Below are 10407 nucleotides of genomic sequence, written 5' to 3' on the forward strand. Positions count from 1 at the left end.
TTCATCTTGAATTTTGCCTTTTTCATATTAAATCCTTTCTGAAAGTCTTCCCCATAGTGGAAGTTTTTCTTGCCAGATGAATTGTGCAGTTTCCAGGGTTCATCACAGGGAGAGGCTGAGATACAAACAACCAAGAGACAAGGGAGGGCCAACTCTGGGTATGGCCGGCTCTTTGATGGTGAGGGGGTTTACACTGAATGTTCTATCAGGCATGTGGTAAAAGCGGAAAACCAGCAAGAGAACATTCTGAGATGAGCAACAAGGTTGTTCCTAAACCTAATTCAGATTTGTAACCTTCATTGAATCCAAGGAGATAAATGAGAAATTCTCCCTCATAATTCACACCTGAAATTAAACAAAGAGTGAAAAGAATTCCCCAGTAGCAATAAATGTGGAGGATGAATATTTCTGCTAGGACAATAAATTAATTTTATAGAAAATAATAAAAACCAAACTGCTTTAAAACCAACTTTTAAAATCCATTTTAGTTTGAAACGCACCAAACCTATACTTTTTTAAAAAAAACCACACCTATGTTTTGCATGCGTGCGCACACACACACACACACCCCCCCCCCAGCAGTTTAAAACACCAAAGCAACAGTTTGCAACAAAATACTTTAAACACCCACACTTATATCTAGCTTAGGCCCCTGAATCACTAACAAATTAAAACATTAAAGCCAACTCTTTTAAGAAGACAAACAACCCCTTTTTAAAAAAAAAATTTTTTTTTTTTTGCAGAATAAAAACCAAACTGCTTTTAAAAACCATTTTAGGGCCCCCTCCCCTAACATTCCCTTTTGTGATCTGGGGTGAGGGAATTAAGTTGTCTGCACAACAGGGCTGCTTTTGGCTTTTTTTTTTTTTTTTTTTTTTTTTTTAAGTTAAAATACATTTTTCTTTGGGGACTTCTTACAGTATTAAGCAGTAAATCACCATACACAACAATCCTTAATGTTACTGTACCCATTCCCACGTGTGGAGCCCCTTGCAGATATCAGTGAATGTCTTGGGGCTTGTCTGTTTGTTTTTTAAACATGTTTCTTTCATGCTTAAAGTCTGGGGGTTGTTTTTGAAATAAAATGGGTGTACCACAACCATAGTAAGCACCCTACAAATACCCAGAGCTTTTAAAGGTTTGATTGTCTTTAGCGCAAATGTTTGTTCTAAAGTATGGTGGAGGTTTGTGAACCCTTGAAACATTTCAGTTTTGGGTTAGACCCATTTTTAGTTTTGTAAATATATTATTTTAATGATTTTGAGTTGCTAGAAAGAGTGACACATAGCGTTCAACCAACTCCTGGGGTCATATTTAAACTGTCCAATAGTGGCTGCAAACTCCTGAGGTTTTATTTAATTTCATATTAACCAAATCTCACCATCCTCACCCACCCACCTCCCTTACTGTGGGTGTACCCCTGTCAAATTTAATTTCTTATTACTAATACGATTAACCCTGATGGCAACAAGGGTGGTAATGTCAGTCACCCTGGCTATTCAGTGGGGGTGTGGTTAAAACCATTCAGTTCAACAGCGTGGGTCAGCTTTATTGTACTCAAAAACGTGTCTGAACCATCCCTGTTTTTTTTTTAATTTTAAACACATTTTTAGGGGGGGTTCCCCCCCAAGATTCTTCAATGTACATTTCAGCTTTTTGCTGTAAATGCGTCTCTTTTACACAAAGACAAGAGCTAGGTTCTCACAAACTATTTTATTTGATGTAAAAGACATACAGCTCCTTGAAAACAAACCAAGATGCCCCTTTAAAACTTTTAGCTCACTTAAGGGCACTGAGACCTTCTAACAGAAACACAAATAGTCACAAAGCCCTTTTCAATAGATTTTTTTTTTTATTTACAGCTTCCCTTGCCCCTCCTGCAGCCCCTGCACTGGCTCCCTGCTCTTCCCTAAGTAGCACCAAGCCCCTTGACCTCCTCTCCTGCGGCTTGCGCAGCCTCCACCCACCCCCACTCACTCCCCATTGCTCTGGCTCCTTTGACCCCTCCCATCCCTTTCACTTTGTCCCCTCGCACCTTCCTCCTTCTTTCATGGGCAACAGGTTTGTATAATTTTTGTTGGTGCCCAAGCAGAGCCGTCCTGTGCATAGGACGGACCGGGGCAACTGCACCTGGCTCTTTGCTTTGGGGGGCCCCACGCTTCAGGGGGACACCAAGCCCCCTGCTATCCCCCCAGGGCTCTGAAGCATGGGGCAGGGGTAGCCACCATGTTGCATGATGGATACTTGACAAATTACCGGACTTAGTGACAAACACTGGGGGGGGAGGGTATTATGTCATTCAGTCATTCAACCCATAAAATAGCACACAATTTTCCACACTGAAAATAAAAACAGTAATCTAGCTAATAATAATAATAATTAATAACAACAAATTAATCTCATAATTAATGAAAAATGTGTGTATACTGTATATGAATTATTACATGAGAAATGAAAATGAGCTTGCTTTGGGAGTTTACAAGGCACTTTATCATTTAAACACATTTGGTACCCTGAGTAATGATAACACTTCTTGCAAATCCCATGAATAGGGAACCCATAGTCCCCTTCCCTCACCCCATTGCAAAGGTACAGAGGTTATTGCTGGCTGCCCTAGGGCTGCAGAAAACCCTATGGTCAAAACATATGGAAAGAAGGGGATCAATTTACACAGAGGGCTGAAGGGGGACTCCCACAGTGCATTAATTAACACTTAATAAATACATCTAAATTAAATACATAACAGAGATAAGAACCTGTAATGACAGACTTTACTTCATGAGAAGCTCCAGAGAAAGAAGACAGAGAGAGTAACGGTAGGGGGGGAATCCTAGGGAGGCCAAAGGGGCTGGTAGAGGGAACGAACAGAGAACAGGGATAGAGGCAGAATTGCTGCAGGGTTGACCCAGTCTTCTGCATCTCCCCTGTGGGGGGAAACACTGATCTCTATCACCATAGGAGGGAACAATAGAATGGAATGCCCAGAAGAATGAATGACCTGAAGACACCCTTCCCCTTCTTTTCTAGCTTTGACATTTACATTTCTACATAGGGTGTTTGGCCCACAGAAATAAAAATCTACACATCTTCCATGTGGTTTTGGACCAATGGAAAAAACCAGGTACAATTCAAGTGACTTTTAAAATTGCCTATGAAACTGAGTTAACAAAATAAATGAGCTTATGAACAACCAGAAAATATACTTCTCAAGTGAAAAACTATCAATGGACTTCTTTGCAAAGAAATTGTAAGTTTTCTCCCAGGAAAAGCCACAAACTGTCTGGAAAGGAAGAGTAGACTGAATTACTTGCCTAAGTGAAATTAAATACCCAGAGAATTGCTGGGCCTGTGATGATGATGACCAGGGCTTCCTCACCTGTGGCTCTCCCTCCCATGCTGTGGAGGCCCAGCCAGGCAGGTCTGCATCTGCAAGCAGGCACCCTGAGTCAGGTGCAGCTCCCATTAGCCATGGTGGCCAACAGGTTGGGAGCCTCCCGGCCAATGGGCTTGGAAGGGAGGGGGAGGCAAAGGGGGAGATTGTAGGGAGCGGGATGGTGGGGAGAGGAGCTGTCTCTGGAGGCACAAAGAGGGGGTTGTCCAGAGACGGGTGGTGGGTGCACAGGGGCTGGTGGGGGGGGGGGGGGGGGGGGCGGCGCACAGGGTTGTGTGGGTCTCTGTGTGGTGCGGGGATTGACGGACAGAGTGAGCTGCAGCCTGGGTCTGCTCTGTGGGGGCTTGCTATAGTCCCCCCAGGAAGCCCCTCTGTACTTTGCATTTAATGCCAGCCCCAGGGTGCCCATCACTGTCTGACAGTGACAGACTCCTGCTGCTCTCTGCGCTGCACCTCTCTCCCCTGCCCTGGTGTGGAGGTGTGGCCAGGCAGCTCCGGTGCCGCCCCCCCGCAGCTCCCATTGGCTGTGGTTCCCGGCCATTGGGCTGGGAGCAGGGTCAGTGCTGGGCGGGGACGGAGGCAACATGCGGAGCTGCCCTGCCTGGGCCCAGACTCTCCACAGCACGCGGGGAGCTGGGGGGGAGGGGAGGAGCCGCCCCCGAGGTGAGAGGGCCCCACGTTGCCAAGCCATGGCGCGGGGCCCCCCAGAGCACGGGGCCCCAACATTGGTGGAGCCGGGCCCACCCTCATGAATATTCAAGGAGCAGGAGCACCACGGGCCAATATAACTCAAGGCCTATCTCCTGCCCCAGCCCCTGGGGGCACATCGTCCAAGTGCCCCCCTCCAGCTGCCGGAGGGGAGGCCCTGACATGGGGGGGATGGAGCAGCTGGAGCAACTAAATGGCACTCAGCACCCAGAGCAGGGGGCGTTCATCTGGCAGCCTGGCAGGAGCTGATGCCAAAGCATCCCATGGGTGACTGACAAAGGGGGTGAGCAAAAACCTGGGTTCAAAGGCTGCTCTCAGCGCGATCCTGTGTAAATGCACTGACCTTGCAGAGCAGACTTTGGTCCCAGTAACAGTAACAGTCATGTCATGTCTACGCAGACGGCTCTGTTAAAGAAAAGATATTACACCCTGGGGAAGCTGGGAGCTTTGGCTGGGTGAACCCTCTTTTTCAAGTGGCCAAAAAGCATAGTAAAACTTTAAACAGAAGACAGGTAACAGCTTGGCTTTCCGACCAGGATGCTTACATTTTACCATCTTTCTCACCCACACCTATGTATTTACTTAAAATACACAACCTCATCAAATAACCAAACCAAAAAGCGAAATATTATTTACTGGGCTTCATCCATCCATCCGCCGTTGAGGCTGGTGAATTTTCCTTTTCAGCTGTCTCTTCCCTTTTTATTTTTTGCTTGTTTACCCTCTGGCCTGAGGATCTCTCATGTTCTGATCGTACTGTGGAGCAGAAAACATTATTATGATGAAACGGTCTTGTAAACTTGAAAAATAAAATACTCATTAGGGTGTTTTTCCTTTTTAAAAAGTCATAGCTTTAAAACAAAATAATCCATTTCAGGCTGTACAACGAACACAGATTTTGAGTTTATTTCTACCACTTTAAAAAAATAACAACCCCAGAAACATTTTTAAAAACACATCTCATTTTGCAAAATAAAAACCAAACTGCTTGAAAACCAACTTTTAAAATCCATTTTAAAACACATTTTTCCCAGAAACACCTGTTAGTTTGAAACACACCAAACCAATAGTTTGCAGCCCGAAACTTTTCTTTTAAAAAACCCAGCAATATATTTTTTTTAACACACACACACCAGCAGTTTAAAACACCAAACCAACAGTTTGCAACAAAATACTCTTTTAAACACCCACACTTATGTCTAGCTTAGGCCCCTGAATTACTAACAATTTAATCATTAAAGCCAACTCTTTTAAGAAGACAAACAACCCCATTTTAAAAACAAACTTTTTTTTTTCCAGAATAAAAACCAAACTGCTTTTAAAAATCAACTTTTAAAAACCATTTTAGGCCCCCCTCCCCTAACATTCCCTTTTGTGATCTGGGGTGATGGAATTAAGTTGTCTGTACAACTGGGTTCCTTTTGGCTATTTTTTTTTCTTTTAGTTAAAATACATTTTTCTTTGGGGCCTTGTTACAGTATTAAGCAGTAAATCACCATACACAACAATCCTTAACGTTACTGTACCCATTCCCACGTGTGGAGCCCCTTGCAGATATCAGTGAATGTCTTGGGGCTTGTCTGTTTGTTTTTTAAACATGTTTCTTTCATGCTTAAAGTCTGGGGGTTGTTTTTGAAATAAAATGGGTGTACCACAACCATAGTAAGCACCCTACAAATACCCAGAGCTTTTAAAGGTTTGATTGTCTTTAGCGCAAATGTTTGTTCTAAAGTATGGTGGAGGTTTGTGAACCCTTGAAACATTTCAGTTTTGGGTTAGACCCATTTTTAGTTTTATAAATATATTATTTTAATGACTTTGAGTTGCTAGAAAGAGTGACCCATAGCGTTCAACCAACTCCTGGGGTTATATTTAAACTGTCTAATAGCTTCTGCAAACTCCTGAGGTTTTATTTCCTTTCATATTAATCAGAGCTCACCATCCTCACCCACCCACCTCCTTTACTGTGGGTGTACCCCTGTCAAATGTAATTACTGATCACTAATACGATTAAGCCTGATGGCAACAAGGGTGGGTAATCTCAGTCTCCCTGGCTATTCATTCAGTTCAACAGGGTGGGTCAGCTCTATTATACTCAAAACACATGTCTGAACCATCCCTGGTTTTTTTAATTGTAAACAGATCTTTTTTTTGGGGGGGGGGTTCCCCCCCCATGATTCTACAACATACATTTCAGCTTTTTTACTGTAAATGGGTCTCTTTTACACAAAGACAACAGATCACACTGCAATAAAGATAGGTACCATTACTTAGTAAGGACAGCATGGCCAAAAAGTGACATTCTATAATATATATTTTCGAGTTAAAAACAGGGAGCATACCTCCTCTTGCAGGCCAGCAACAATTCAATTCAAGATCGTTTCTGTTGAAAGAGCACTGAGGTTTATACCATCCTAACTCTTGGTTTCAAACAGATTTCAAAAGGCTGTAGTTAGCAGGTTGATTCGATACCACAACTCTGAATTAATAGATGCTTAAGGACTTTAGGACCCCCCCCAACATTCCCTTTTGTGATCTGGGGTGGGGGAATTAAGTTGTCTGTACAACTGGGCTGCTTTTGGCTAATTTTTTTTTTTTTTTTTTTTTTTAGTTAAAATACATTTTTCTTTGGGGCCTTCTTACCATATTAAACAGTGAATCATCGTACACAACAATCCTTAACGTTACTGTACCCAAGTGTTGCGCCTCTTTAAGATATCAATGAAAGTGTTGGGGCTTGTTTGTTTGTTTTTTAAACATGTTTCTTTCATGCTTAAAGTCTGGGGGTTGTTTTTGAAATGAAATGGGTGTATCACAACCATAGTAAGCACCCTACAAATACCCAGAGCTTTTAAAGGTTTGATTGTCTTTAGCGCAAATGTTTGTTCTAAAGGATGGTGGAGGTTTGTGAACCCTTGAAACATTTCAGTTTTGGGTTAGACCCTTGTTTATTTTTGTAAATATATTATTTTAATTACTTTGAGTTGCTAGAAAGAGTGACCCATAGCTTTCAACCAACTCCTGGGTTATATTTAAACTGTCCAATAGAATTTTACCAACTCCTGGGGTCATATTTTTAACTCTCTAATAGCGTCTACCAACTCCTGAGGTTTTATATCCTTTCATATTAAATCTCGCCATCCTCACCCACCCACCTCCCTTACTGTGGGTGTACCCTTGTCAAATTTAATTTCTTATTACTAATACGATTAACCCTGATGGCAACAAGGCTGGGTAATGTCAGTCACCCTGGCTATTCAGTGGGGGTGTGGTTAAAACCATTCAGTTCAACAGCATGGGTCAGCTTTATTGTACTCAAACACATGTCTGAACCATCCCTGGTTTTTTTTTAATTGTAAACACATTTTTAGGGTTTTTTTCCCCCCACATGATTCTACAACATACATTTCAGTTTTTTGCTGTAAATGGGTCTCTTTTACACAAAGACATAAGAGCTAGGTTCTCACAAACTATTTTTTTTTTATTAACAGACATACAGCTCCTTGAAAACAAACCAAGATGCTCCTTTAAAACTTTTAGCTCACTTAAGGGCCACTGAGACCTTCAAACAGAAACACAGATAGTCACAAAGCCCTTTTCAATAGTTTTTTTTACAATTTACAGCTACCAAGTTTTATATCACCAAGATGATCAGAGCCTGCAACCACATACTCTGCATGTCCCTAAACCTCCAACTAACAGAAGCTGGGACTGGATGACAGGGGATGGATCATTCAAAATTTCCCTGTTCAGTTCTTTCCCTCTGGAGCATGAGGCACACTGGCCACTATCAGAAGACACAGTACTGGGCAAGATGAACCATTGGTCTGACTCAGTATGTCCATTCTTATGTAAGTTATGAAGAGTAGAATATGGATAAGGGAAGCTAAAGACATTAGGGGGAACTCCATGGCTTGTAGGACTAAGGATAATAAGGAGGGGTTTTTTTTTAAATGTATTAGGAACAAAAGAAATCCTAGCAATGGTGTAGGCTCATTACTAGATGGAGACTGCTTAAAAGGATGCAGTAAAGGCGGAAGTGTTCCTTTAATATGTTTTCTCTCTTTGGAAACCCCATGTCAGTGTATTTAGAAAGGACAAGGGTCTCCAGTGCTCTTACATTTTTGCTGCAGCATGAAGGAGTAGAGGTGGTGAAGTCCATCCACAACCCATTGGAAGATCTCCTGCTCCTGCTCAGCACAGCACAGAGTGGGACACCCCACCAGCTGGCCCAGGACTCTGAACTCCTCCACTCCCTGATGGAGAGAGAGGGAGCAAAGGGAGTCACTTGTTCCTGTAGGGCCGGTGCAGTGTGTCCCCCTGCCATTGCACTAGCAATGGGTTAGAACCAGGGGAGGCAGAGCCCAGCGTAGACACACTGGGGACAATGAGAGCAGGAGGAGCCATGGGGCCCAACACCAGGGGCTGAGGAAAGCTCAGCAGGGACGGGAAATCTGGGTAGCAAAGTCAACAAACGTTGCCCCCAAGTGAGAACCCTGGTAACGAATGAACTAACATCCAGTCACCATCTCAAGGGCAAGCTCCTCATCCCAGCCCCTTCTGCCACCCTCCTCCCTCCACTGACCTCAGGCCCAGGAGCTTGGGGTCACCTTGGACTCCTCTGCTCTGCATCCCGCCTCTCTCACTCCATCCTGAAGCTCCCCAAAGCCCACACTTTCTGCACCGTGCCCAGCCTGCTGGCTCTCTCCTGCTGGCTCTCTCCTGCAGCCTTGTCCTCTCATCTCCCCCTCCTGCCAGACCTTCCCTTGCCCCTCCTGTAGCCCCTGCGCTGGCTCCCTGCTCTTCCCCACATCGCACCAAGCCCCTTGTGCTCCTCTCTTGCTGTCTGCACAGCCTCCCCACACCCACTCCCCATTGATCTGGCTGCTTTGGCCCCCCCATCCCTTTCACTCTGTCCCCTCCCACCTCCCTCCTTCTGTTCCGCTGCCCCAGCCTCTGGGGGCACGTCATCCAAGCGCCCCCTTCCAGCTGCCAGAGGGGAGGCCCTGCCACAGAGGGGATGGAGCACCCAGAGCAGGGGGCATTCATCTAGCAGCCTGGCAGGAGCTGATGCCAAAGTATCTTGGGGACAACTGACAAAGGGGGTGAACAGACACCTGGTTTCAGAGGGTGCTCTCAGGGCAATCCTGTGTAAATGCACTGGCCCTGTGGAGCAGACTTTGGTCCTAGGGGAACAGCGGAGAGAGTCCTTGGAGATAGAATTATGGGACTCAACCCAAAGCACACTGGAGTCAGAGGACAGACCCGTCGACATCAGTGCTTGTTAGACTGGACTCCTACCGAGGATCTTGCTGAGTCACTATTCTAGACCCGGGTTTTCCCTGCCAGGAAGCGCTGCACCATGAGGCTGCTCAATGCAGTTAGGAGGCGGCCAGGGTCAAAGGCTGCTCACCTTGAATTTGTGATGCCCAGCGATGAGTTTGATCAGCCAGCTGATCCTTACCACTGCCCTCAGCTGCCCATGCACGTCCTTGGACGTGGTCCCTGGGAGCAGGAACTGAGAGAAACAAATTGGGACAAATTGCTAAGGAGACATACCAAAAAAATAGCACAAGCACATAGGGTGAAAATCAGAAAGGCTAAGGCAAAAATGAGTTCTATCTGGCAAGGAAAATAAAAGGCAATCAGAAGCAGCTCTATAAATGCATTAGGAGCAAGAGAAAGACAAAGGAAAGTGTGGGGCCACTACTCAGCAGGGAAGGAGAGCAAATAATGGATGACACAGACAAAGCCAAGGTGTTTAATGCCTTTTTTGCTTCAGTTTTTGCTAAACAGGTTAATGGCGACAAGATGCTTAACAACAAGGGGGGAGGAATACAGGCCAGACTAGGGAGAGAACAGGTAAAAGACAATTTAGGTCAGTTAGATGTATTTAAGTTGCCAGAGCCTCATGATATTCACCCTAGATGTAACTAGGCTAAGTAATGTCTGAACCTTTAGGAGGGCTGTGGTCCCAGAGGACTGGAAAAGGGCAGACCCAGAACCTATCTTCAGAAAGGAGGCCCCAAGGAATTAGAGACCAGTCAGCCTAACTTTGGTACCCAGAAAGATACTGAACAAATTATTAAACAGTTTGTAAGAACCTAGAGAAGATAATAGGGTGATAAGGAATAGCCACCCAGGATCTGTACAGAACAAGCCATACCAAACAAATCTAATTTCCTTCTTTGACAGGGTTACTTGCCTAGTGGATGCAGGGAGGCAGTATATGATGATGGATGTGAAGTTCAGTAAGGCTTTTGACACAGTTCCACCAGACAGTCTCATAAGCAAACTAAGCCAATATG

General features: G+C 44.6%; 1 long non-coding RNA gene across 1 annotated transcript; it reads right to left on the bottom strand.

Moving 5' to 3' along the window:
• Nucleotides 1–4640: 4640 nt before the first annotated feature.
• On the bottom strand, nt 4641–9592 carry LOC141975127 (uncharacterized). The gene is made up of 3 exons (XR_012635871.1): nt 9513–9592; nt 8220–8355; nt 4641–4855 (listed from the first exon to the last, which is right to left on the bottom strand). It is a non-coding gene; the product is annotated as an uncharacterized LOC141975127 (long non-coding RNA).
• Between the last annotated feature and the right edge of the window lie 815 nt (nt 9593–10407).

Source organism: Natator depressus, chromosome 1, assembly GCF_965152275.1.
Source record: "Natator depressus isolate rNatDep1 chromosome 1, rNatDep2.hap1, whole genome shotgun sequence".
Taxonomy (NCBI): domain Eukaryota; kingdom Metazoa; phylum Chordata; order Testudines; family Cheloniidae; genus Natator; species Natator depressus.